This window comes from Melanerpes formicivorus, unplaced genomic scaffold (genome assembly GCF_026170545.1).
Source record: "Melanerpes formicivorus ecotype bairdi unplaced genomic scaffold, bMelFor1.0.p_v2 SCAF_11, whole genome shotgun sequence".
NCBI classification, from domain to species: domain Eukaryota; kingdom Metazoa; phylum Chordata; class Aves; order Piciformes; family Picidae; genus Melanerpes; species Melanerpes formicivorus.
The window spans coordinates 11,046,484-11,072,690 of NW_027142363.1; the positions used below are offsets into that span (position 1 = coordinate 11,046,484).

The 26,207-nt window shown below is 49.6% G+C and overlaps 1 protein-coding gene across 1 annotated transcript in view; it reads right to left on the reverse strand.

Moving 5' to 3' along the window:
* The window catches only part of TIAM1 (TIAM Rac1 associated GEF 1), a 238,965-nt gene extending 217,501 nt beyond the window's left edge, over window positions 1–21,464 (reverse strand). The window contains exon 1 of the mRNA XM_068144501.1: window positions 21,365–21,464. The gene's annotated coding sequence lies outside the window, so the exon portion shown is untranslated. The remainder of the gene's footprint in view (window positions 1–21,364) is intronic.
* Between the last annotated feature and the right edge of the window lie 4,743 nt (window positions 21,465–26,207).

Here is a 26,207-nt window from a genome sequence, read left to right on the forward strand (position 1 = left end):
TGAGCAACCTGGTCTAGTGGGAGGTGTGCCTTCCCATGGCAAAGGGATGGAACTAAATGATCTTTAAAGTCCCTTCTAACTCAAGCCACTCTATGATGATTCTACAATGTCCTCCCACACTTTCAACCCAAGGAGCAACCTGAAGCACAATTTCTCTTCCTTTCCTCTCATATTTCAAGATGATTTAATTACACTGCAGGAAAAGTATGAATCTACTTCTACAGCCACACCAAGCTGAAAGACTGTTTTTAACTATAAGGTTAAAAACATCTTTGTTGGTGCTGCTGCTCCCACTGCAGGACAAAAGGAACAACAGGCCAAGTGCTGGAGAAAAAAAAGTCATTAAACTTGTAAGACTCTTCCATTTGAACGGAACAATCCTAGGCAAAGAGAGTAGATACTCCCCTGGCAAGCCTGTATTCAATGTCTGAGCTCCACAGAAAAAGAAGGCCAGATCAAGAAAACAAACTAGAAGGGCCAGAGCCAGAAACAGCCACCAAAGGTCAGCCACAAGTAATCAAGAGCACAAGCTCACCTATCTGGTGTTTCAGATGTCCAGCAAGGAGGAAAACAGTTGCAAAGGACTTGCTTTTCATTCCAGTAGCAGTCTGTATTCGTCACACACCTGCCCAACACAGTTCTACACAAAACCAGAGAAGACAGGAGAGGCCTTCAAGCATTTTGGGACCCCAATGGCAGCTGCCACAGTCACATCCATCTGCATGAGAGGGCTTTGTGGGGCTTGGCCAACAGCCTAGTTCTCCTTAAAAACGACAGTAAAACCAGAGAGCACACGGACTCAGATGGGGGACAGATAAGGGCCTACACGAGGTAGGGGCTCAAGGAAGGTGATCTCTCCCTACCACAAAAATGCAGACAGCTCATTTATCGTACCTGGGAGAGTTACCTTCTGAAGGCTGTTTTTTCCTTGCTTCCCAGGAAGGGAAAGGAAGGTGGAAGGTCTTTTTGCCACTCTTAGTCAAATAAATACATACATAAACGCCGAGCCCTACTCACTGTTGGCCAAACCCAGAAGTGCTTTTTTCCGCACAGCCTTGATTCATCACATTCTCTAGATGCCTCCTCCCTGTCCCCCAGGCTCTTTCATCCTCCAGTCAAGGACTGAGGTGAAGGACATCAGGGGTGATTACACCCTGCAATGGGAAGAAAAGGCGAGGGAAAGGGGCGGTGTGGGAGATCCCTCAGTTAAGTCAAGCACTTGGCTTCACAGCTGTATCCAAACACCACCCAACAGGTAACTTTTTCTTTCTGTATTAACTCAAGGCTGCCCATACTCAGCACTTCCAACAAGATCTGCTTTGTTAAAAAGTGTACTTTCTAATTGAACCCTGACAGAATACCTTATTTATATAATATACATCCATGACTCCCAATTCACCTACCAGACACACATGCCCCAACTGCCACTAATTGCACTTGCTTGGGGCTCTTTTCACCTGTCCCCTGTGAAGGGACTGTCCTTCAGAGGCTTAGGGGTGGTGGTGGAGGAGAAGCTCAACATGAGCTCCCAGTGTGCACTTGCAGCCCAGAAAACCAATCAGATCCTGGGCTGCATCAGCAGAAGTGTGGCCAGCAGGGCAAGGGAGGTGATCCTCCCCCTCTACTCAGCTCTGGTGAGACCCCACCTGGAGTACTGCCTCCAGTTCTGGAGCCCCTATTACAAGAGGGATGTGGAGGTACTGGAAGGTGTCCAGAGAAGGGCCAGGAGGACGATCAGAGGGCTGGAGCACCTCTCCTGTGAGGAGAGACTGAAGGAGTTGGGGCTGTTCAGTCTGGAGAAGAGAAGGCTCCGAGGTGACCTAATTGTGGCCTTCCAGTATCTGAAGGGGACCTTCAAGAAGGCTGGGGAGGGACTGCTCAGGATCTCAGGCAGTGACAGGACTAGAGGGAATGGAATGAAGCTGGAGGTGGGGAGATTCAGGCTGGATGTGAGGAGGAGGTTCTTCACCATGAGAGTGGTGAAGCCCTGGAATGGGTTGTCCAGGGAGGTGGTTGAGGCCCCGTCCCTGGAGGTGTTTAAGCCCAGGCTGGATGAGGCTCTGTCCAGCCTGATCTAGTGTGGGGTGTCCCTGCCCATGGCAGGGGGGGGTGGAACTAGATGATCCTTGTGGTCCCTTCCAACCCTGAATGATACTATGATACTATGATTCAGTCCCTCCCCTTTTTCACAGCTGGCCCCATCCAGGCACACTTGCATAGGAGACAGAGGGATTGTTTGTGGGCAGACAAATAAACACAGGAAAGATACAGAGTTTCCCCAGTAAACCAACAGCCTTTGTTTAAAGTATTCATATTTCAGAAGCATTTAGCAGATTTCTTTCATACTTTGTTTCTTCCTAGAAGGTTGGAGTATCTTCTGTTCAGACTTGTCCCACACCTCCCTGTCAAAGGATGTCAGTTTGTGGGGAGCAGGAGACAGTTGAAACCCAGCTCTTCTTCTGAGCACTGCCACGGGAGAACTGCATAAGCAGCATCTATGCCATTTAACACTGTGCTATAGAGCCAGCAGTGCACCAACCACAGATGGCCCAAGCAAGCTGAAGTGAGTAATGCAATTAGTGAACCACTAAGTATCTCCACAGTCACATGCTTCAGTGACTGCCCTCAGAAGGCCGTGAATGGCCCACCACAGCTATGCTTGAGCTTTTAACATTGAAATTAATCCATCCTTGACCTGAGGCACAACAATAACCCCACCCACACCATGGATTTGGTCATCAAATAAACTGATGACTGATGGCCAGGGCCATCCAGGCCCTTCCTTGGCCCATTATATGACGTGCACATAACCTTTACCTGATATGGATGGCACACATGATGACAGCACCACCAAAAGGTTGTGTAAAACTGGAAGTGACTGAGTCACAGTTCCTGGAGGTGCTTGAAAGACACGTAGAGATGGGTTATGGGGGGACTTGGCAGTGCTAGGTTAATGAGTGGACTTTGGGATCTTAAAGGTCTCCTCCAACCAAAACGACTCTGATTCTAAGCTGATATGCAGATGCTTAACCCAAGCATCACTGCTCACACAGCTAGTTGAAACATAAAAATCCAAGGTGGTTGACAAGTAAACTTTCATTCATGTCTAAAGCATAATTTTTTACCCATTCTTGCACTGTGGCTGGACTGGAGATGGATCAACCTGACCGATGGTGCACCTAGGTGAGCTCCACAGTCATGCCAGTCAGGGCACCTTAGGGACTCACACCCATCAAAGGTGTCATGGCCACTGCCACTCACAGGAAGGGCAAAACATCACACTGCTTGGCTCACTTGGGAAAAATGCTCTTCAACACAAAGGTTGCTGCTGGCCTGTGAAATCCTCCAATTGCACAGCGCTGGGAAAGCACTTCAGAGAAGTGTCAGTTGTACCTGCCCTGGTCTTATGCCTGTGACAGAAGAGTCTGGCACTACTTAGTAGCCTTCCACAGGCATATTTTACAGAGGAGAAGGGGGGGAAAGAAAAAGTCAAACATGATGTCAGAGTTTGAGGAATGAGCATTGAGTCCTTCATATCATGACCAAGAAGGTAGCTCAGGAAACTCACAAGTGACTAAAGAAAAACTGTTTTATTCTCAGAAGCCTCTTAAGCCTTCCCACAATGCAAAAAGAACATTTTCCTGGAGTCACATTTTGCCTTGCCAACAATCCATTTCTACATGCATCAGAAAGTAAACATTTCAGACCAATTCTAAGGTGAAAGCTAAACCATTTTAATTTGGGAAACAAGGATGAAAATGGACATTGTCAATAAAGAATTCCCCAAAGTAACACAACCCCCTCTCACATCCCCACATGAGCAAGCTCCAGACACAGCCCCTTCCTTCAGAGAGGACACATGCCTTGTGTCTATGCACATTAGGAGGGTCCTGGCAGAATAATTACAGTTAATCCATTACTTAATCTCCTAATCACTTCTGAGCAAACAGCATTCCTGGACATTTGGTAAGGACACATTCATTTTCATGCCATCCTACTTAGTATCATAGTATCAGTCAGGGTTGGAAGGGACCACCAGGATCATCTAGTTCCAACCCCCCCTGCCATGGGCAGGGACACCCCACACTAGAGCAGGCTGGACAGAGCCTCATCCAGCCTGGGCTTAAACACCTCCGGGGATGGCACCCCAACCACCTCCCTGGACAACCCATTCCAGTGCTTCACCACTCTCATGGTGAAGAACCTCCTCCTCACATCCAGCCTGAATCTCCCCACCTCCAGCTTCATTCCATTCCCCCTAGTCCTATCACTGCCTGATATCCTGAGCAGTCCCTCCCCAGCCTTCCTGTAGGCCCCCTTCAGATACTGGAAGGCCACAGTTAGGTCACCTCGGAGCCTTCTCTTCTCCAGACTGAACAGCCCCAACTCCTTCAGTCTGCCCTCATAGGAGAGGTGCTCCAGCCCTCTGATCATCCTCCTGACCCTTCTCTGGGCACCTTCCAGCACCTCCATATCACTCTTGTAATAGGGGCTCCAGAACTGGAGGCAGTACTCCAGGTGGGGTCTCAGCAGAGCTGAGCAGAGGGGGAGGATCACCTCCCTCGACCTGCTGGCCACACTTCTGCTGATGCAGCCCAGGACCTGATTGGCTTTGCAGGCTGCAAGTGCACACTGGGAGCTTCTGTTGAGCTTTTTGTCCACCAGCACCCCCAAGTCTCTCTCCTCAGGTCTGCTTTCCAGCCAGTCACTGCCCAGCCTGGATTTGTGCCTGGGATTGCCTCGACCCTCGAAGATGTAGCTAAAACAATCAATTGGAAAATGCCAGCTATCTCATTCAAAGCTAGAAGCAGGAAAGATTCACAACCAAGGCCTCATCTACAGTAGCAACTCACTGTGGCTGGTGCAGGCACCAAGAGCTCCCCCGCTCCAGGGTTCTCGTGGTCAAGCCACCCTTGAGCACTGCAGTGGATACCCTGCTCTTCAGCTGCTCTGGCTGGCTTTTAAGTGGCTTGTGGTCCGTACGCTGCATTAGGAACTGGATATGTGAAATCCCACAGCAATTCCTCTCTTGCTCAATATATTGCACCTCACATACATATTGCACCTCACATACATATTGCACCTCACATACATATTGCACCTCACATACATATTGCAGATTGAAACACAGAGGGAACAAGTTTAACCAAGCCATGAGATGCAACAACTAGATGTTAGCAGGAAAGTCTGACAGAGCAGACAAGGGTAAGAATAGGAACATAGGCAGTCTTTGCAACACTTCAGTTCTGTGTCTCACCAATAGAATAGAATAGACCAGACCAGACCAGACCAGACCAGGTTGGAAGAGACCTTCAAGATCATCACGTCCAACCTATCATCCAACACCACCTAATCAACTAACCCATGGCACCAAGCACCCTGTCAAGTCTCCTCCTGAACACCTCCAGTGATGGTGACTCCACTACCTCCCCGGGCAGCCCATTCCAATGGGCAATCACTCTCTCTGTGTAAAACCCCCTCCTGACCTCCAGCCTGAACCTCCCCTGGTGCAGCCTGAGACTGTGTCCTCTTGTTCTGGTACTGGCTACCTGGGAGAAGAGACCAACCTCTGCCTGTCTACAACCTCCCTTCAGGTAGTTGTAGAGAGCAATGAGGTCACCCCTGAGTCTCCTCTTCTCCAGGCTAAGCAACCCCAGCTCCCTCAGCCTCTCTTCATAGGGCTTGTGTTCCAAACCCCTCACCAACATTGTTGCCCTTCTCTGGACACGCTCCAGCAAGTCAACCTCCTTTCTAAACTGAGGGGCCCAGAACTGGACACAGGACTCGAGGTGTGGCCTAACCAGTGCAGTGTACAGGGGCAGAATGACCTCCCTGCTCCTGCTGGCCACACTGTTCCTGATGCAGGCCAGGATGCCATTGGCCCTCCTGGCCTCCTGGGCACACTGCAGGCTCATGTTCATCCTACCATCAACCAGCACCCCCAGGTCCCTCTCTGCCTGGCTGCTCTCCAGACACTCTGACCCCAGCCTGTAGCACTGCATGGGGTTGTTGTGGCCGATGTGCAGAACCCGGCACTTGGCTGTGTTCAATCTCATGCTGTTGGACTCTGCCCATCTGTCCAGCCTGTTGAGGTCCCTCTGCAGAGCCTCTCTACCCTCCAGCAGATCAACTCCTGTCCCCACCTTGGTGTCATTAGCAAATTTACTGATGATCAACTCAATGCCCTCATCCAGATCATCAATAAAGATGTTAAAGAGGATGGGGCCCAGCACTGGACAGCTTAGAAAACACCACTAACACCAACACTGGTGTTGATTTGTTTATTACCAGAGGAAAGAGAATATTCCAGTATGGGAATATTGAAGTCAGAATTAAAAACCTGTGATTGGGGTTCAGTAGAAGTTGGTATCATTCAGATCCTAACCACAATGAGAGGTCTTCGACCTTATCAACTGTCAACAATGATTACTGCCCAGGCTCACAAAAGAGCTTTGCTCTGGACTGGAAGCCACAATTGCAAGCAGCAGTAATTGCTACCACAGGCAAAACATACAAAAAAAAAACAAACAGCCTTTTTATCCAAAATGTAGGAATGGACACAAAGTCTTACTGTCTCCACTTAGATCTTTAAAAGGCAAAGAAAAGAAAAATATATCAAAAGGCTCTATAAGAATAGAATAGGACAGAATAGAATAGACCAGGTTGGAAGAGACCTTCGAGATCATTGCATCCAACCTATCATCCAACACCACCTAATCAACTAACCCATGCAACCAAGCACCCCATCAAGTCTCCTCCTGAACACCCCCAATGATGGTGACTCCACCACCTCCCCAGGCAGCCCATTCCAATGGGCAATCACTCTCTCTGCATAGAACTTCTTCCTAACATCCAACCTAAACCTCCCCTGGCGCAGCTTGAGACTGTGTCCTCTTGTTCCGGTGCTGGTTGCCTGGGAGAAGAGACCAACCTCTGCCTGTCTACAACCTGCCTTCAGGTAGTTGTAGAGAGCAATGAGGTCACCCCTGAGCCTCCTCTTCTCCAGGCTAAGCAACCCCAGCTCCCTCAGCCTCTCCTCACCAGGCTGTGCTCCAAACCCCTCACCAACTTTGCTGCCCTTCTCTGGACACGCTCCAGCAAACAAAGGGCCTAGAAAGGAAAAGGGATCCCCAAAAGCCACTTGGTAACCATTCTGAGCTGAGCACATTTAATGAAACATTCTGTTCTTTAGTTATTGAACTTCCATCAGCAGTTTAAGGGAAAGCTACAAATGGGAGAGACGAAACGCAATCAATTTCTCCCGCAATTGCCTACATTTGCACACTAATCGGCACCAAGTTCATTCCAACCAATATGAAAAACCAAATCCATTAATACTAACTGCTCACCTTATTTTCACAGGGGGGTCTTTGCACTACAGCAAGCTTCAACAGGAAAAAGAAGGTTAAAAAAAAACCAGAAAGAAGGAATGAAGCAAAAAGGCTATTTGTACAAAAGCAATTTACTTGTCTGGTCTTTTTATAGCCATTTAACTATGCACTTAATTATTTTGGCAGGTAATTCTGTCAGCTCAAGTTTCCTTCTTCACAACTATCCTTTTGCAAGCTGACAGCACGAAGCAATCACAATTTTATAACCCCACAGCCTATAGCAACAGAATAAACAGCCTTCTGTGTCGGGGGGTGAAATCCCAAACCCACTGGCTGCATGAAGCAGATCTGCCAGCAAGCTGGTACAACTGGCGTGGCTTTCCCAGGAGACAATGGGGACTGAGTGAGGAAATCTATTTTACTAGCAGCAAACAAACGTAGCACAGTTTATGTTCAGTTTTCCTTAAACACAAGATAGTCACACAGATAGCCCAGAGTCAGTGGAAGATCCATTTATTTAGAATAAACCTTTATTTAGAATAAACCAAACCAGGTTGGAAGAGACCTTCAAGATCATCGTGTCCAACCCATCAACCAATCCAACCCACCCAAACAGCTAACCCATGGCACCAAGCACCCCATCAAGTCTCCTCCTGAACACCTCCAATGACAGCGACTCCACCACCTCCCCGGGCAGCCCATTCCAATGGGCAATCACTCTCTCTGTATAGAACTTCTTCCTAACATCCAACCTAAACCTCCCCTGGTGCAGCCTGAGACTGTGTCCTCTTGTTCTGGTACTGGCTGCCTGAGAGAAGAGACCAACATCCGCCTGTCTATAACCTCCCTTCAGGTAGTTGTAGAGGGCAATAAGGTCACCCCTGAGTCTCCTCTTCTCCGGGCTAAGCAACCCCAGCTCCCTCAGCCTCTCCTCATAGGGCCTGTGTTCCAAGCCCCTCACTAACTTCGTTGCCCTTCTCTGGACTCGTTCCAGCAAGTCAACCTCCTTCCTAAACTGAGGGGCCCAGAACTGGACACAGGACTCGAGGTGTGGCCTAACCAGTGCAGTGTACAGGGGCAGAATGACCTCCCTGCTCCTGCTGGCCACACTGTTCCTGATACAGGCCAGGATACCATTGGCCCTCCTGGCTGCCTGGGCACACTGCAGGCTCATCTTCAGCCTACCATCGACCAGTACCCCCAGGTCCCTCTCCGCTTGACTGCTCTCCAGCCACTCTGACCCCAGCCTGTAGCTCTGCATGGGGTTGTTGTGGCCAATGTGCAGAACCCAGCACTGCACTCCCTATCACCACACTGTACCTCATCAACCACCACCCCATTAACAAGTCTTGAATGTTTTTTTACACAAGTCCATTAATGTCTACAAGCAAAACATGACAGGTATGTGCTGGGGGGAGGGGGGAAAGCCCAAAAGTCACTTCATGATGACAGTCTTTCTTCCTGCTTAGCTTTAGGACAAAAATCCTGACAAAACAGCTCTCAAAAATGATAAGCAACTTGGACCTGCATGGCCCAAATCAAGCAGTCCTTTGAGCATCCTGCACCCCTCACCCCACGTACGAGCAGGCATCAGTACCAGTACAACTCTAGGGACACCTTCCCAGGAGCTAAACAAGCACAGCTGCCAAGCTCCTCTGCTTTCTTCCTGCCTCTGAAATCACAGACACAGGAGATACACAATGTAGGACACTGCCAGGCTGAAAACCTTTGTTTCATCTGAAAGAGACAGCTCAGGTATGAGAGGCAGCAATGGTGGCAGAGATCCTTTTGAGGCTCTTATGCTTCAGCTGTAACTGAGCAGCCAAGAAGTGACTTACACAAAACAACTAACCAAGCGGGGACACCTACATCCTCAGCTGAGTGTTTTTCACATCTAATTCTGCACTTTCTGCATTGTTTTGCATTTTTCCTCCCTCACTTGGTCTTGGCTAATACTGCAGGGAAGCCAAGTCTCTCCAGGGAAGATGTTCAACTTTTTTCCACTCCCAAGTTGGAACAAGTATTGCTAACTGTCATGCTACTTTGTCACTGCAACAGCTCTTGGTCTCCCAGCACAGCAGAGAAGGGCAACGAAGTTGGTGAGGGGTTTGGAGCACAGCCCTGTGAGGAGAGGCTGAGGGAGCTGGGGTTGCTTAGCCTGGAGAAGAGGAGAGTCAGGGGTGACCTCATTGCTCTCTACAACTACCTGAAGGGAGGCTGTAGCTAGGCAGAAGCTGGTCTCTTCTCTCAGGCAACCAGCACCAGAACAAGAGGACACAGTCTCAAGCTGTGCCAGGGGAGGTTTAGGCTGGAGGTTAGGAAGAAATTCTTCATAGAGAGAGTGATTGCCCATTGGAATGTGCTGCCCTGGGAGGTGGTGGAGTCACCATCACTGGAGGTGTTTAGAAGGAGACTTGATGGGGTGCTTGGTGCCATGGGTTAGTTGATTAGGTGGTGTTGGATGACAGGTTGGACACAGTGATCTCGAAGGTCTCTTCCAACCTGGTTTATTCTATTCTATATCAAACCCTCTGGATCAAAACTCACTGTTGTCTCAAAGAAGCATGATGACAACAGAATGTGATAGGAAGCAGAAAAATTTGATTTAACCAGCCCTCTCTGCATGTTTTTCTTTACTGTGGCTCTTCAGATCACCTGTCACACAGCCAGTGGAGAGCAGCTTTTAAAGCGCCTCTGCAATCATGTGTGACACAGGCAGCTACCCAAACTCTAGGGAAGGTCCATGATGAAGGAACAAGCTCCAGGAGGAGGCCTCCTGCAAGTTATGCAGCTGTGGACAGAAATGCAGATGGGGCATGAATTACAGTGTTCATAAAAGTTTCAGACAGCACCAGGTCTCTGCAGGAGCTAGTAAGGTGGCTAGGAAGCAGGACTCTTAAAGTTTTAAGACATGCTTTTAATAAGCAAACTGAGCTGAGGAGCTGATGCAACTGAACAGAGCCCTGCTGAGGCTGAGACACAGAGGGAGATGCCATTTGCTGGCACAGGGAGGAAGATGCTTTTTGCCCAAGGCTTCACTGGTGACTGAGGGCAGCAAGTCCTAGGGAAAGCAGAGCAGAGAGTGGTGGGATAGAGCACAAACAGTGCCATTCTCAGGGCCAGTCATTGTGAAGGAATGGCTGGCAGCAGGTCAGTAAGCTGTCAGAACTCGGGATTTTCATGGCCTGGAAGATCAAAACAGTGCTGGAGTGGGAGGAGGTGGCATACAGTCAAGAGAGGGGCTTGTTTAGAGATGTGGATGGCAAGAGCTGAAGTCAGATGGGAAACAGTCAGAAAGCCTGCCTGGGGTTAATGAGGAGACCCACATCTCCCCCCAGACCGTGCCAAGAGAGAAAAGCAAGCATAGAATTTGCTTCAGAAGAAGCAAAGGGAACTTACCTGTGAAGGACTAGGGTAAGAGATCATTTGAAACAACAGAAAATGCCTGCTGCTGTGATAATGGATAGGTCTGTCAGACAAGCAGTAACTGGATCCAAGCAGGAACTGCCCTGGCTTGATGAAAACCTAGTGGCTGACTGAACAGTGCTTTTCAGAGAGGGTAGAAAGTCAGATGGACAGAGGGTTAATGTGATGATGAATCAGTTGGATTACTGAAAAAATAAATGAAAAAGGGGAGGAGTCAGGGGAAGAATCAAAATGCAAAGTGACATTTTCACAACCTCACTACTGCTCTCCATGCCCTTCTCTGCGAGTAAGGCAGACAAGATGCAGGCAACCAAGGTATTCATGATCTTGTAGAGGAGCACTAGTATAAGCAGGAAACTGTGGGCAAAGTATTAGGGCACAGCTCTCCGGCAGGAGGTTTTAAATCCCTAGAGGTAAGATGTTTTGAGTGAGAGATGAGAGATGTTTTCCAGCTGTGGTTTAACTTTAGCCTATAGACACACAGTTGCTCTACAGAGGTAGTTCCTCAGAGTATTTCTTACAACAAAGGGAGAGGAAACTCCAGTCATCTGATAGTGCTACTGTCAGCCAGACTGAGATGAAACAGCAGAGCACTGACTGATAGTGATGCAGGATGAGATGGCTCTCTCACATCAGGAAAAAACTATGTCTTCCCTTAGGTACTTGGTTTGGGCTGCAGTCCTCCACAGCAGGCTGTGGAGCACATGTGGCTTTACATGGGGAAAACAGGAGAGCTGCTCCTCTTTGAAAAGACATTTGGGAAAGGAAGTTAGCAGGACATTCTTTCCAGATAGGGAGGCACTGCTGCAGCCCCTCCACCCTCCTTGGCAAGATGTACATCTGCCCCCACCAGCACAAGGGTTCTGTATGAACCCTTAGATGAGCCCACACCAGTGGGAACGGCAACAACAGAGGGGGAATTTGACAGGTCTTGGCTCCTAAATCTGTCCAACAACTCTCTTCCTACCTTCACCCACCGTTGCCAGCCCTGAGCAGCGGCTCCTAGCACCACCAAGCCAATGCCAGACCTTGTGAAGCAGCCACCCACCCACCATGAGCTCTGCCACTTCACCAGAGCATCACATCTGGCCCAAAGGACACTAATATCCTCCCACACCACGCCAGGCAAGAGGTGCAATGCATGGCCAAAACCAACATTGGGGGTTGCTTCCAAACATCTGCAGTCAGTTTTGTCCTCAGGAAACAGCCTCCAACAGAGCAATCAAGTTACTGTGCAAGACAGACCCACTTTGCATCGACGTCTTTGCCAGCACCCTGCCAAAGGAAGGACAGGCCTGCCCTCCAGTAAGTCGTACAATTAGGCAAAGTAAACGAGTTGTCAATAAACCCTTGATTGTTCAATGAGACATAACTAATGGGAAGGCAAATGTACACTGCCAGAACCCATGAGATGATAGCAATAATGTTCAAGTTATGCTTGATGTTTCTGTGATGCAGCTATTTTCAGTTGCTTTGAATCCCCCTCAGAAAAGCCAGGCAATTAAAACCAAACAAAAGTAGTCACGGTTGTTCTGAGCTCAGAAGCATCAGACCAGGTGTTTGAATTATTTAGCCATGAAGAGGAGAGCTGCACTAATCTTAGGAACATGGCATATGAAGGAAAAAAAAAAAACAATTAAGACATAAAGACATGCTAAATAATGTGAAGCAGTAGAGAACTCTCTCATGAACCAGATGCCTGTGACCAAGGGTTCCAAGTATTTAATGTTACTGCAATTCAGGCTGCAAAACTCAAAACACAGAGAGTTGCTGTTTCCCAACCACAAGGCAAAATGATTGTTTTCAGCCAGGACAAAGCCCCAGCCAAAGGCTGTCACTCTCCCTAGCCTGCAAGATCAGACCTTTTAAAGTATTTCTTCAAAACCAAAAGCAGTAACGAGGAAAAAACAGAATAATTCATAAACTGCTCTTCTGGAAGTGTGACTCCCAGTGGGCAGGACCAGACAGTCTCTCCTGAAGGGCAAAGGAGTCCAGAAAGGCTGGATAGTCTTCAAAAAAGGAAAATCTTAAAGGTAGAAGAGCAGGCTATTCCCACCTGGCAAAAAGGGGAGCAGGAGGGGAGGCAGAGCAGCCTGCCGGAAGGAGGAGCTTCGATGGGAACAGAGCGGCTGAAGAAGAGTTTATTACCTTTGCAAGAAGGCATCAGGCAGCTCGGGAGGACTGCAAGGACATCATGAGCTTATACAAGGAGAAAATTAGAAGGTCCAAAGCCCAATTAGAACTTAAGCTGGCTACTGTCATGAAAGACAGCAGGCTGGATGTTAGGAGGAAGTTCTATACAGAGAGAGTGATTGCCCATTGGAATGGGCTGCCCAAGGAGGTGGTGGAGTCACCGTCATTGGAGGTGTTCAGGAGGAGACTTGATGGGGTGCTTGGTGCCATGGGTTAGTTGTTTAGGTGGGTTGGACACGATGATCTTGAAGGTCTCTTCCAACCTGGTTGATTCTATTTTATTCTAAGACAACAGCAAATGTTTCTGTGAATACATTAGCAACAAAAAGAGGACTAAGGAGAAACTCCATCCTTTATTGAATGCAAGGGGGAAACACAGTGAGGAAAAGACTGAGGTACTAAAGGCTTTCTTTGCAGTGCCCAGCCCCCTGAGCTGGGAAACATGGAGAGGGAGCAAAATGAAGCTCTCAGAATCCAAGAGGTGATGGTTAGTGACCTGCTGCACGACTTAGACACACACAGGTCTATGGGCCAGATTGGAACCCACCCAAGGATACTAAAGGAGCTGGTGGAAGTGTTTGCCAAGGCACTTTCCATCATGTATCAGCAGTTTTGACTAACTGGGGCCATCCCAGTTGATCAGAGGTCAGCAAACGAGATGTGCATCTACAAGATGGGCCAGAAGGAGCATACAAGGAACTGCAGGCCTGTCAGTCTGACCTGGGTGCCAGGAAAGATGATGGAGCAGATAATCTTGAGTGACATCACACAGCATGTACAGGAAAACCAGAGGATCAGGCCTAGTCAGCATAGGTTCATGAAAGGCAGGTCTTGCTTGACTAACCTGATCTCCTCCTATAACAAGGTGACCCCCTCCCTGAGCAAGGGAAAGGTTGTGGATGTGTCCACCTGGACTTTAGTAAAGCTATTTTGAGAGCTTCCCACAGCATCCTCCTGGAGAAACTGGCTGCTTGTGGCTTGGATGGAAGAACACTTCACTGGATAAAAAACTGGCTGGATGCCTGGGCCCAAAGAGTAGTGGGGAATAACTAAATTCAGTTGGCAGCTGGTCACAAGTTGTGCTCCCCAGGGCTCAGTAGTGGGGCCTGTTCTCTGTAACATCTCTATCAAAGACAATAAATGATCTGCACAAGGAGATCAAGTGCATCTTCAGCAACATTGCGAGCAACACCAAGCTGGGTTGGAGTGTTGATCTCCTGGAGGGCAGGCAGGCTCTGCAGAGAGATCAGGACAAGCTGGATCAATGGGACAAGACCAGTGCTGTGAGGTTCAACAAGGCCAACTGTAGGGTTCTGCACTTGTGTCATAGCAACCCTGTACATCACTACAGGCCTGGGGAAAAATGGCTGGAAAGCTGTCCAGTGGAAAAGGACCTGGGGGTGCTGGTCAACAGCCAGTGGTGTGCCCAGGTGGTCAAGAAGGCCAGCAGCATCCTGGCCCATATCAGAAACAGCATGACCAGCAAGACCAGGGAAGAGACTGCCCCACTCTACTCAGCACTGGTGAGGCTGCAGCTGGAATACCATGTACACTTTTGGGCCCCTCACAAGAAGGACATGCAAGTGCTGCAGTGTGCCCAAAGAAGGGCAACAGAACTGCTGAAGGCTCTAGGGCACGTCCTATGTGGAGCAGCTGAGTGAACTGGAGATGTTTAGTTTGAAGAAAAGGAAAGGGAGACCTTATCTCACTCTACAACTTCTCAAAAGGAGGTTGAAACTAGGTGGGTTCCATTATCTTCTCCAAGGTAAAAAGCAATGGGACAAGAAGAAACAGCATCAAGTTGCATCACAAGAGGTTTTGATTGGATAGTAGGAAAATGTTCCTCACCAAAAGGGTTGTGGGGCATTGGAACAGGCTACCTAGGTAAATGGTTGAGTTGCCATCCCTGAATGCCTTGCTTTCCCCTGGCAGCTCCTAATTCCCACCCCAGACACCCCCAGGGCAGCTTCTGGGGGTCCTCATGGGATATTCCTGTGATTGGAAGCTCCATGGGCTGTGAGTGGCGTGAGCTTTAAGTTGGATATTAGGGGCCTGGAGCACAGCCCTGTGAGGAGAGGCTGAGGGAGCTGGGGTTGCTTAGCCTGGAGAAGAGGAGGCTCAGGGGAGACCTTCTTGCTCTCTACAACTACCTGAAGGGAGGTTGTAGCCAGGTGGGGATTGGTCTTCTCCCAGGCAAGCAGCACCAGAACAAGAGGACACAGTCTCAAGCTGCACCAGGGGAAGTTTAGGCTGGATGTTAGGAAGAAGTTCTTCACAGCAAGAGAGACTGGGATGTGCTGCCCAGGGAGGGGATGGGGTCAGCATCCCTGGAGGTGTTTAAGAAGAGCCTGGATGAGGCACTTAGTGCCATGGTCTAGTTGATAGGGTTGGGTGATCAGTTGGACTTGGTGATCTTGGAGGTCTCTTCCAACCTGGTTGATTCTGTGTGTGAAAAGACACGTCCATGTGGTGCTTCAGGACGTGATTTAGTGGCAGTGCTAAGTGAGCAGTTGGACTCAATAATGTTAAAGGTCTTTTCCAACCTGAACGACTCTAGGATTACTCATCACTTACACAAAGCAATTAACCTCCTGCCTTTCTTCTTTATCTCACTCTTCTCCTCTTCTATCTTACTTTTCAAACCCAAGGATGTACCCAAGCTGCAGAGGAAGCCTCCCAGCTGGAAGGTATACAGGTTGGGAACAACACTCCAGCCCACTGCAGCCTTGTTAGAGCACTTCCCCAGGCACTAAAACCATAGGTCCCCCACTGGACTGAATAGCTGTGGTGACACATCGGGACACTTGGCTAAGAGTACAAGACCTTCCCACCGCCCCTACTACCTGCTCTTCCAAGGGAAGAAATTCTTTTAAGTCTGCTTTAATGTTAATGGATTGGGTATTTTGTTCCAGCTCTCAAATGACTTGGCTTTATCTGCTGAAATTAAAACAGAAGGTCAAGAAAGTGGAGTATTTATACCATGCACTGAAGAAAAGCAAAACTAGGCATCCTGCTGCCAAGAGAGATGCATCTATATGATGGTGAAGGTAGCATCACTACCTTCACTTAGACAGACTTAGCTAATTAAGCTGATAGCACAGAAGACACTGGCACTTTCTGATCATGCAGGAAAGTCAACAGGCAGTCCTTATTCCAGCAAACAATCTGGCCCTTCTCCCAGCTTGTTACCAGCTTTCTTTGCCTTGGTATTACCACCAAGCATTCAACATTGCCTACCACAGTGGTGGGCTATGACTACTGGTAGTGGGCTATGACTACTGAGCAACAGCCTGCTCCTGTGTGAACAAGCTAAAATCATTCTTTTGGTCTGTGCCATATCATCAAGTTTGGGCTGACTACAGAGAAAACAAAATTCCTACCTTTGCTCAGAGACCCAGAGAGAAGCTCAAGGTATTTCAATTCACTTCAAGCCACTGGCAGCTGCTGTTTCAATCATTTTGTTTCTGTAACCTGGGCAGCACACCAAAGATCACAAGGTTTGGGTTTAAGTTGCATTTAGAAACCATCTCATAGGAGTGGAATCATTCCTCCATTTTATTAAGCAAAAACCATAGGCTGCTGGTAATGCTACTGTAGGCAGCAACATCAGTGAAACACTATATAACATATCAAAAATAAAAACATTGAGCTGGAAGGTTACTAACAAAAATAGAAAGGCAGACCCCTGAGACGTTGTCCTTGCAGTTTCTTTTCACATAAGCCCATGCTTACAGCCAATGCTATCAACTGGCTGAGATTCCCCAGGTAACCTACAAACCATTTTACAAGATCAGTGTGCACACCAATCTGAGTATCCAGAAGGGCAGCTTATAAGCAAATGACATGCCTGTTATTGACAGAGTTCTTCACAGAGCAAGGAGAAAACCTACAGTGCAGATACACTGAAAGTAACACTGGCTCAAATATAATCATAATGGGAAAGAGACCAAAGGTCCTTGTCCGTAGTGCTCAGTGTCTGGGAGACACTGCAAAAGGGACCAAATTTCACAAGGACCAGCAGCCAAGGGGGAAGAGAAAGAAAGAAAAAGAAAACATTTAATATCAGATTGGTCTCTGTCACCCTGGCCTGCCCAACTGCTTCCAAGTAGTATCATAGTATCAGTCAGGGTTGGAAGGGACCACAAGGATCATCTAGTTCCAACCCCTCTGCCATGGGCAGGGATCCTGAGTCCCTTCCCATGTTAGGATCAGTTCCCCAGACATGAGAATGCTTCATTTGATACTTGCTTTCTACCAACATCTCTACAACTACCTTAAGGGAGGTTGTAGACAGACAGAGGTTGGTCTCTTCCCCCAGACAACCAGCACCAGAACAAGAGGACACAGTCTCAGGCTGTGCCAGGAGAGGTTTAGGCTGGAGGAGAGGAGGAAGCTCTACACAGAGAGAGTGATTGCCCATTGGAATGGGCTGCCCGGGGAGGTGGTGGAATCACCATCACTGGAGGTGTTCAGGAGGAGACTTAATAGGGTGCTTGGTTGCATGGGTTAGTTGATTAGGTGGTGTTGGATAATAGGTTGGACACGGTGATCTTGAAGGTCTCTTCCACCCTGGTCTATTCTGTTATATTCTATCACTCCTTTTACTCAATTTTGTCAGACTACACTTTCATCATTACTTCTGGTTAGAGATACAGATGAGATGACACTTCCATTTCATTCTTGGTTTTTTGGTTTGGTTTGTTCTTTCTAAAGTGCTTTTTGTTGCCATTCTAAGGATAATTACGTTGGGGGCTGCAATTTCCCACGCTTGTTCTTATTACACAGGTACGTATCTGAAGAAGACCTATGTGGTCATTTAAGTTTTCAAGACCTATGTGGTCATTTAAGTTCTCAGATAAGCACAGCTGCATTTTTAATAGCAGCTAAAATTACAGAATTTAAGAAGGAAAATTTGATGTGATATTTCATGCTTTAGTTAACAGTCTTCCAAGATACAAAGCTCCAGTTGCTCTGGAAACTGTAACTTGGACACAACCATGGAGATTCATCAACCCCCTGGCTATATATCAAAACACTTTAGCAGCACTGCACTCTCGTGTGACAAATGGTTTTTTTAAACAAGCATTGCATCCTGATCTTCATATAGGAAGGGCACATCCTGCAGCCCTCCGCACGGGGCACAGCTCTCTGTTTGCATTTCCTTCAATCCACAGAGAAATGACTGAGCCTGAGCCAGGAAAGCATGCGGACCTACCATCAAGACACCAGCCTTCCAGACAAGGGAAAGATAGGAAACATAGGCAGCTATGTGACCCAATTGTGGCCTTCCAGTATCTGGAGGCCTACAAGAAGGCTGGGGAGGGACTTCTCAGGATGTCAGGGAGTGATAGGACTAGGGGGAATGGAATGAAGCTGGAGGTGGGGAGATTCAGGCTGGACGTGAGGAGGAGGTTCTTCATCGTGAGAGTGGTGGAGCCCTGGAATGGGTTGTCCAGGGAGGTGGTTGAGGCCCCATCCCTGGAGGTGTTTAAGCCCAGGCTGGATGAGGCTCTGTCCAGCCTGATCTAGTGTGGGGTGTCCCTGCCCATGGCAGGGGGGTTGGAACTAGATGATCCTTGTGGTCCCTTCCAAACCTGACTGATACTATGATACTATTTGAGGGATATGCCGTGGATCCAAAGCAGGGCTGTTTCTTCCCACAGCTGTGCTACCTATCACACCACAGGCACAGCTAGAAGCAAATGCTGGTAACAAAAGGAAGATTTAGAAGACGAAGACAGCAGACAGGCTGGGATCTGGTACACAGAGCCCCCAGCCACTGGCCCAGAAGAAGGCAGCAGGAAGCCTGGAGCTGGGAATGGAGCAAGATTACAGCCATAGGACCAAGGAAAGCAGAGGGGGACGCTCAAAACCAGAGCAGGAGGAATAAGCAGAAGATGTTCGCTGAGGAGGACTGGACACAACACCACACCAAAAGCTAGATACATCTTTTAGTTTTAAAAAAGGGGGAAGTAGTACATATATAAACCACAGCCTGAGTGCTGGTTGCTGTGGAAACCATAACTTTGAATTCAGTGGCTAAACCCTAGCACTGCTATTTATACCATGCTCCTCGCTACCGTACTAGAACTTCATCTGAGGAACAGAGAGCTCTAGTACCAGCCAAACGTAGTTTTGTTCCCCTGTGACATGCAGTGATCCTTTCAAATGATGACTCATAGGGTTTGTTTTTTGTCTATGTCCCCAGCCACTGAATGACTACACAGCATAATCACTCCTGATACAAAAAACACAAACCAAAACAACCACATCTTTCCTCTTCCAAGCAACACCAGGTGAATCACTAGACAAACACTGGACAGGATTCACTGAATTCTACTTCTGTCAAGAGCAACCAGAGAAGCCAGAAAAGGGCATTTAATACAGCAGTGTATCTTGTTTCCCTCCAGGCAAATTATTCAGCATTGCTTGAGGTTATGGAGAGTCAGATCCCAAAGTCAGTAATCATTAAAGATTATGCCTAAAGATTATGCGGAAAGCACAAGTGGATCATTAATACAAGAATAACAACAACCAAAAGGCTATAGATTAAACTCCTCTTAGGAGAAGCCCTTTAAAAACATTTCATTTTCAAGTTGTTCTGCTGTTCAAGAAAGAAAAAGCTTTTTCCTCCACGGGAAACATGATTCTGGAATGGTAAATGTTCCTGCAGCCTAAGCAGGAGTAGGATAAATCTGCCTGTAACCGAAGCGAAGGTGAGCCAAGTCCCCACGGGTACGGCACATTCCTCTTCCACCTCCACCATTCCAGAGCCCAGGCGGGAAGGAACAGTCCCATTCCCCACCCGCTCCTAAATCACGTTTTACCTCTGGAAGTGCTACAATAACATGTTCATTGCCACTACCAGGGATGATGATCAGATTTTAAGACACTTCTCAGGACCTGTGCACGCATCAATCCCCAAATCAGAGTGCTTGTGGCACACAAAGGCAATTAAAGCAAAAGCCAAGAGAGAAAACCAAAGCACTTTCCAAGGTCAGTCACACATTCAAAATCCCACAGGACTGCCCCATCCCTGTGGACTCATCAGAAAGCAGCAAGAACAACCTTTACATGCAATCCAATATGCAACACAAGGCAGCTTTCACCAGGGGAAGGGCAGCCCAGGTTTGCAGGACAGGAGCAAGGACTCAGAAGAGTGTATCCCACAGCTGCCAAACCAGGAGAGATGGAAGGATGCTTCTCTTTGTGGAACGATGCCCTCACAGCTAAGGTGAAGGAGGTCTTGTTTGCCCTTGTTCAACAATTTATATCACAACACTGAAGCGTCATTGAAATTGACACAAGGATTTCAATAATACAAGAAGGGGGAAAGACGCTCTAATCACAAATTAGGCACCCAAGTAATCACTCCAAACATCTCAGCCTTCCCTAATTTATTCCAATACCGGTTTTAATCAGAATTTCATACACAGAATAATGATTAACAAGTCACAAATACTACCCATTTCCTAATTCTAGCTAGCTTTCACCACCCCAGACTCCCTTTCTGGCTGCCCCGAAGAGGAGAAAGTGGGAATGAAGGACCAACGAGGAACGGAAACCCAATTTCTCCCAGCGCTTCCCAATCCAACGTGGTAGGAGAGAGCTGCGCGCTGGAGTTACACACTCGCTCCCGCAACTCTAAGACCACATTTGTGGCAGCGCTGCCCCTCGAGCCTAGGACAGCGAAGATCAGCCCCCAAGTGTCCCCAGCTCCAGCCAGGGCAGCAAGGGCAGGCTATGCCTTGCCCTCAGTGACCCGCCGTCCTAACCACACCAGCTGTACCTGCTACACGCTCATTAAGCGGTGTGCGCTCCCCAAGTGACACTCCGTCTGCGGCCCCGCACCGTGGCCGGCGCGGCTCCCCAACAGCAGCAGCATCACCCGGCGAAGAAGGGACCCGGCGGACGCCCTCTGCACGGGGCCCGCAACGGGCAGCGCCGGCTGCGGGGAGTCTCCGAGGGGGCCCGACAGCCCACGCACACACCCCGCGCAGCCTCGCTGGGGGGCTACGGTGACATTTTAGGCGCGCTCTCGGAGGCCGTCTGCCGCAGGGCCGGCTCCGGAGACGTGCACTTATGGGGTCAGACCGCGGCAAAGACCCCGGCATCCCGGCGAGCCCCCTCCCGCGCCGCTGCACCGGCGGGGGTAGCGGGGCCGGCTGCCGACAGCCGACACCGCGAACAATAAAGCGGGCCCCGGCGTGCCGGGAGCCCACCCACCCTCAGCGGAGCGGAGCGGCCGCACCTCCACACACATCCTGCCCGGCCCCACCGGTGCGGGCGGCGGCAGAGGGGCTGCGAGCCGGGCCGCGGCGCCGCACAACGCCCGCGGCGCGGGGCGCTCCGCCAGAGCGCATCGGCATGAGAGGGGATACCGTGCGCGGGGGACGGGGACGCGATCCACTGACCTGCCGCGGCTGGGCTCGGCACCGGGGGTCGCCACCACTGTCGCCCGCCCAGGGAGCTGCTCCCCGTCGCCGCCGCCGGGCGCCCGCGGCCGCCGCCGCTCAGAGCGCACCGCCACCAATAGGCGCCGCTGCCATATTGTTACTGCCGGCGCTGCGAGGGGCGGCGCCGGCGGCCGCCTTGGAAACCGGTGGCCATTGGCTGCCCGATGAGTCACTCCGGGCCGGACGAGCCAATGGGCAGCAGCGGCGGCGAACAGCGGGGCGTTCGGAGTTGGAATGTTGTGTGACAATGGCCCACGCGGCGCCCAGGCGGGAGGGGAGGGGCAGCTCCCCGGGGCAGCGGGGGTGGGCGGTGCCACGTGCGAGCCGCTCCCCGCGCCCCTCCGCATCGCGGAGCCCGCAATGAAAGCGCGCAGCAGGGCGCGCGGGCCGCCCGCCGCGTCGGCTAGCGCGGCCAATTCGGGGCGGGGGGGGGGGGGGAAGACTGCGGGGAGCGGGGGGCGAAGGGCGAAGTTGGCGCGCGCACTGCGCCGGCGAACATGATTGGCTGCGTGCGGGGAGAGCTTGGCTTCGAAGCCAGGCCGGCTCCTGAGCCCCTCGGCAGCTGCGCTTTCGCCGCTCCATCCTCGGCTGCACCGCCCCTGCTGGGGTAGAAGGTTCCTAACCGTTGCGAGGGTTTGGGAGCCGTGAGAGGTGTTGAGGGGGTCAGGAGCCGCGAAAGGAGGGGACCTGACCGCCTCAGAGGTGGGCTTTACTTCCAGGGGCTCAGGAGCTGTGAAAGCGAGGGTTATGGCTGCCAGCCACCTCAAAGTCCGCTGGAGCAGTGCTGAGCTATTCCCTGTCTCTCCTTCACATTCACCAGCAGGCACAAGAAGCCGTTGCCCAGCACACGTTGGTGACCCCAGATCTTTCGCCCAAGCCTTGTCCCACACTTGCTTCACTCACTGCAGGCACATTACCCTTTTTCTCCCAAAGCACCAACAGCTGCCTGCATGGCTCAGAGAGGCAAACAAGCCGCAAAAGCTTTTCCCCGTGCCGGTGGCTCTTGAGCTATTTCTGCATCTGAAGATTTTGCGGGGATTTAAGCCAGTGATTTAGCTGTGCATCACACGCACAGGCTCAGTTCAACAGGATGTAGGGAAGCCAGGGAGAGCATCTTGTCACAAGCAGCGCTCAGGCTGCCAAAGTGGTGCTTGGTGGTTTTTTGAGGTAATGACTCAGCTCAAATCCGGAAAAGTACATTCTATAAAGCATTAATAAATAAACATGAATTATGTCTTAACTGAAAGTGTTTTACACAACCTGCCAAACTACACAAGTTGGTTTTTAAAGACAAAAGGGTGAACGCGCTTCCCCATCAACTTTTGAAGGTCAAGATGGAGAAATTCAAATCAGTTGTCCTTTTTTAATCTTAATGCTTGGCTGTGTATCAAATAAAGAATATTTCTTTTCAAATACTGCATATTGGCTCTACCTGTAAAAATCAAGTACAAAATCTCAACTATCTACTTAATCACCACGTTGCTTGCAAATCAAATCCAGATATAAAACATCTGTTTATCTCATCAAGCCCTTGATCATTAATGGCAGGTTTTAAGTGGCATTATCACACCAAGCATTTTCATCAAAGCATTTAACAATAAGCAAGATAAAATGCAGGTCCTTTCTTGACATTGATTATTAGGCAAAATTCCCCACTGCTTCAGCCAAAAGGCCTTAGGAAGTTTGATAGTGTGCTATGGCCCTGGCTTAGGAAAGATCAGCTGGTCAAGTAGCCACTCACAGCAATTATAAAAACCCAAGCAAATAACAACTACCCCAGATGTGCAGTTTGTTTTATAGATGCTATCTGTAGCATAACTTAAAACCAGATCTTCAAGGTGTCCATCAGCTTACAAACATCAGCTCATCAGGCTATGGGCTGCATGTCTAAGTCTCCATGTACCCAAGAGCCGCCCTAGCCCCATGTAGGGCTGCTGCACCTCCTGCAATGCCTCAGACCAAAAGGACAGCCCTGGCCTTCAGCCACCTTAGCCCTTCAATCACAATGAAAAGTCACTCTTGACTGACCTGATAACCTTCCACAGTCATACAATCATAGAATCATAGAATTGTTAGGGTTGGAAGGGACCTCAAGGATCATCCAGTTCCAACCCCACTGCCATGGGTAGGGACACCTCACACTAGATCAGATTGCTCAGAGCCACATCCAGCCTGGCCTTAAAAACCTCCAGGGATGAGGCTTCCACCATCTCCCTGGACAACCTGTTCCAGCATCTCACCACCCTCATGGGGAAGAACTTCTTCCTAACATACAATCTGAATCTAACCATTTCTCTTTTTGTTCCATTCCCCCTATTCCTATCAGTACCTGACACCCTAAAAAGTCCCTCACCAGCTTTCTTGTGGGCCCCCTTCAAATAAGGTCTCCTCAGAGCCTTCCCTTCTCCAGAACTTAATACTGGGTTCATTCCTGTTCAACATCTTCATTACTGATCTGGATGATGGGGAAGGGCATAGCCTGCAACTCTGAAGGTGACACAAAACTGCAGAGTGACATAAAATGGAGAGCTGTGGTACCATCCAGAGAGACCTAAACAGACTGGAGAAATGACCTGACAAGAACTTAATGAAGTTCAGCAAGGGGAAGTGTAAACTCCCCCACCTAGGGAAGAACAATCCTATGCACCAGTAAATGCAGGGGGCCACCCAACTGGGAAGTGGCTTGGCAGTAAAGGACCTTGTGCCCTTGCAGCAAAAGCAGCATATGGTACCCTGGGCTGAATTAGGCAAAGCACTGCCAGCAGGTGAAGGCTGAAAATCCTTCCCCTTTATTCAGTGCTGGTGAGGCCACTCCTGGAGCACTGTATCCAGTTCTGGACTCTTCAATAAAAGAGAGATGTGGGCACTCTACAGAGAGTCCAGTGAAGGGCCATGAAGGTGATGAAGGGACTGAGGCATCCTTCCTATGAGGAAAGGCTAAGAGAACTGAGACTGTTCAGCCTGTAGAGTAGAAGGATCAGGGGGACCTTACCAGTGGACATAAATACTTGAAGGGGCTGTGCAAGGAGGATGGAGCCAGGCTCTGCTCAGTGATGCCCAGTGACAAGATTAGAGGCAATGAGCACAGTGAAACAAAGGAGCTTCCCTCTGAACATTAGGAAACACTTTTTGTCTGTGAGGGAGACTAACAGGGACAGCTTGCCCAGAGAGGCTATGGAGTGCCCCATATGGGACATGTTCAGAATCTGTCTGAGAAACCAGCTCTAGGTGGCCCTGCTTGAGCAGGGGGATTGGACCAGATGCCCTCCAGAGCTCCCTTCCTCCCATTCTGTGATTCTGTTGCAAATCCTATGTACCCTGGCCTCCCTCCCCTCCTGCACTTACATGCACTTCTTCCACTTTGGGCTCTTTTTATGTGACATATGCCTCATTAGCATCACCAGCACCTTTAGTCACAAGTGCAACCTGGCCACTGAGCAGGCGCAAGTCACTGGCTTGGCCAAGTGGAGCCAGGCAACGTTACTTTGTCATCATGTGTCAGCTGAGCCTGGCAGTATGCTGTTCCACCAGGCAGGTGTGCCTAGCACCACACTGATTTATGTCTCTATATCCTACAACCCAGAATCAGCTTTTTTCCATGTTGCAGGCACCTCCACGAGCCAGTGAAAATCTGTCCCCTTTGTTAGCATGCTACACTTGGCTGCTCAGCCAACATCAGGGCACACTTGATAAACACATTCTTTTATAACAACAACTTGTGAGTCTTTACTTTTGAATAACTTTATTTTGGAATAAACCAAACCAGGTTGGAAGAGACCTTCAAGATCATCATGTCCAACCCATCAACCAATCCAACCCACCTAAACAACTAACCCATGGCACCAAGCACCCCATCAAGTCTCCTCCTGAACACCTCCAATGATGGTGACTCCACCACCTCCCCAGGCAGCCCATTCCAATGGGCAATCACTCTCTCTGTATAGAACTTCTTCCTAACATCCAACCTAAACCTCTCCTGGTGCAGCCTGAGACTGTGTCCTCTTGTTCTGGCGCTGGCTGCCTGGGAGAAGAGACCAATCCCCACCTGTCTACAACTCCCCTTCAGGTAGTTAGAATAACCTTTATTAGAATAAACCTTTATTAGAATAAACCAAACCAGGTTGGAAGAGACCTTCAAGATCATCGTGTCCAACCCATCAACCAATCCAACCCACCCAAACAGCTAACCCATGGCACCAAGCACCCCGTCAAGTCTCCTTCTGAACACCTTCAATGACGGCGACTCCACCACCTCCCCGGGCAACCCATTCCATAGCGCAATCACTCTTTCTGTATAGAACTTCTTCCTAACATCCAACCTGAACCTCCCCTGGCGCAGCTTGAGACTGTGTCCTCTTGTTCTGGTACTGGGTGCCTGGGAGAAGAGACCATCATCAGCCTGTCTACAACCTCCCTTCAGGTAGTTGTAGAGAGTGATAAGGTCACCCCTAAGTCTCCTCTTCTCCAGGCTAAGCAGCCCCAGCTCCCTCAGCCTCTCCTCATAGGGCTTGTGTTCCAAACCCCTCACCAACTTTGTTGCTCTTCTCTGGACTCGTTCCAGCAAGTCAACCTCCTTCCTAAACTGAGGGGCCCAGAACTGGACACAGTACTCGAGGTGTGGCCTAACCAGTGCAGTGTACAGGGGCAGAATGACCTCCCTGCTCCTGCTGGCCACACTGTTCTTGATGCAGGCCAGGATGCCATTGGCCCTCTTGGCTGCCTGGGCACACTGCAGGCTCATGTTAAGCCTACCATCAACCAGCACCCCCAGATCCCTCTCTGCCTGGCTGCTCTCTAGCCA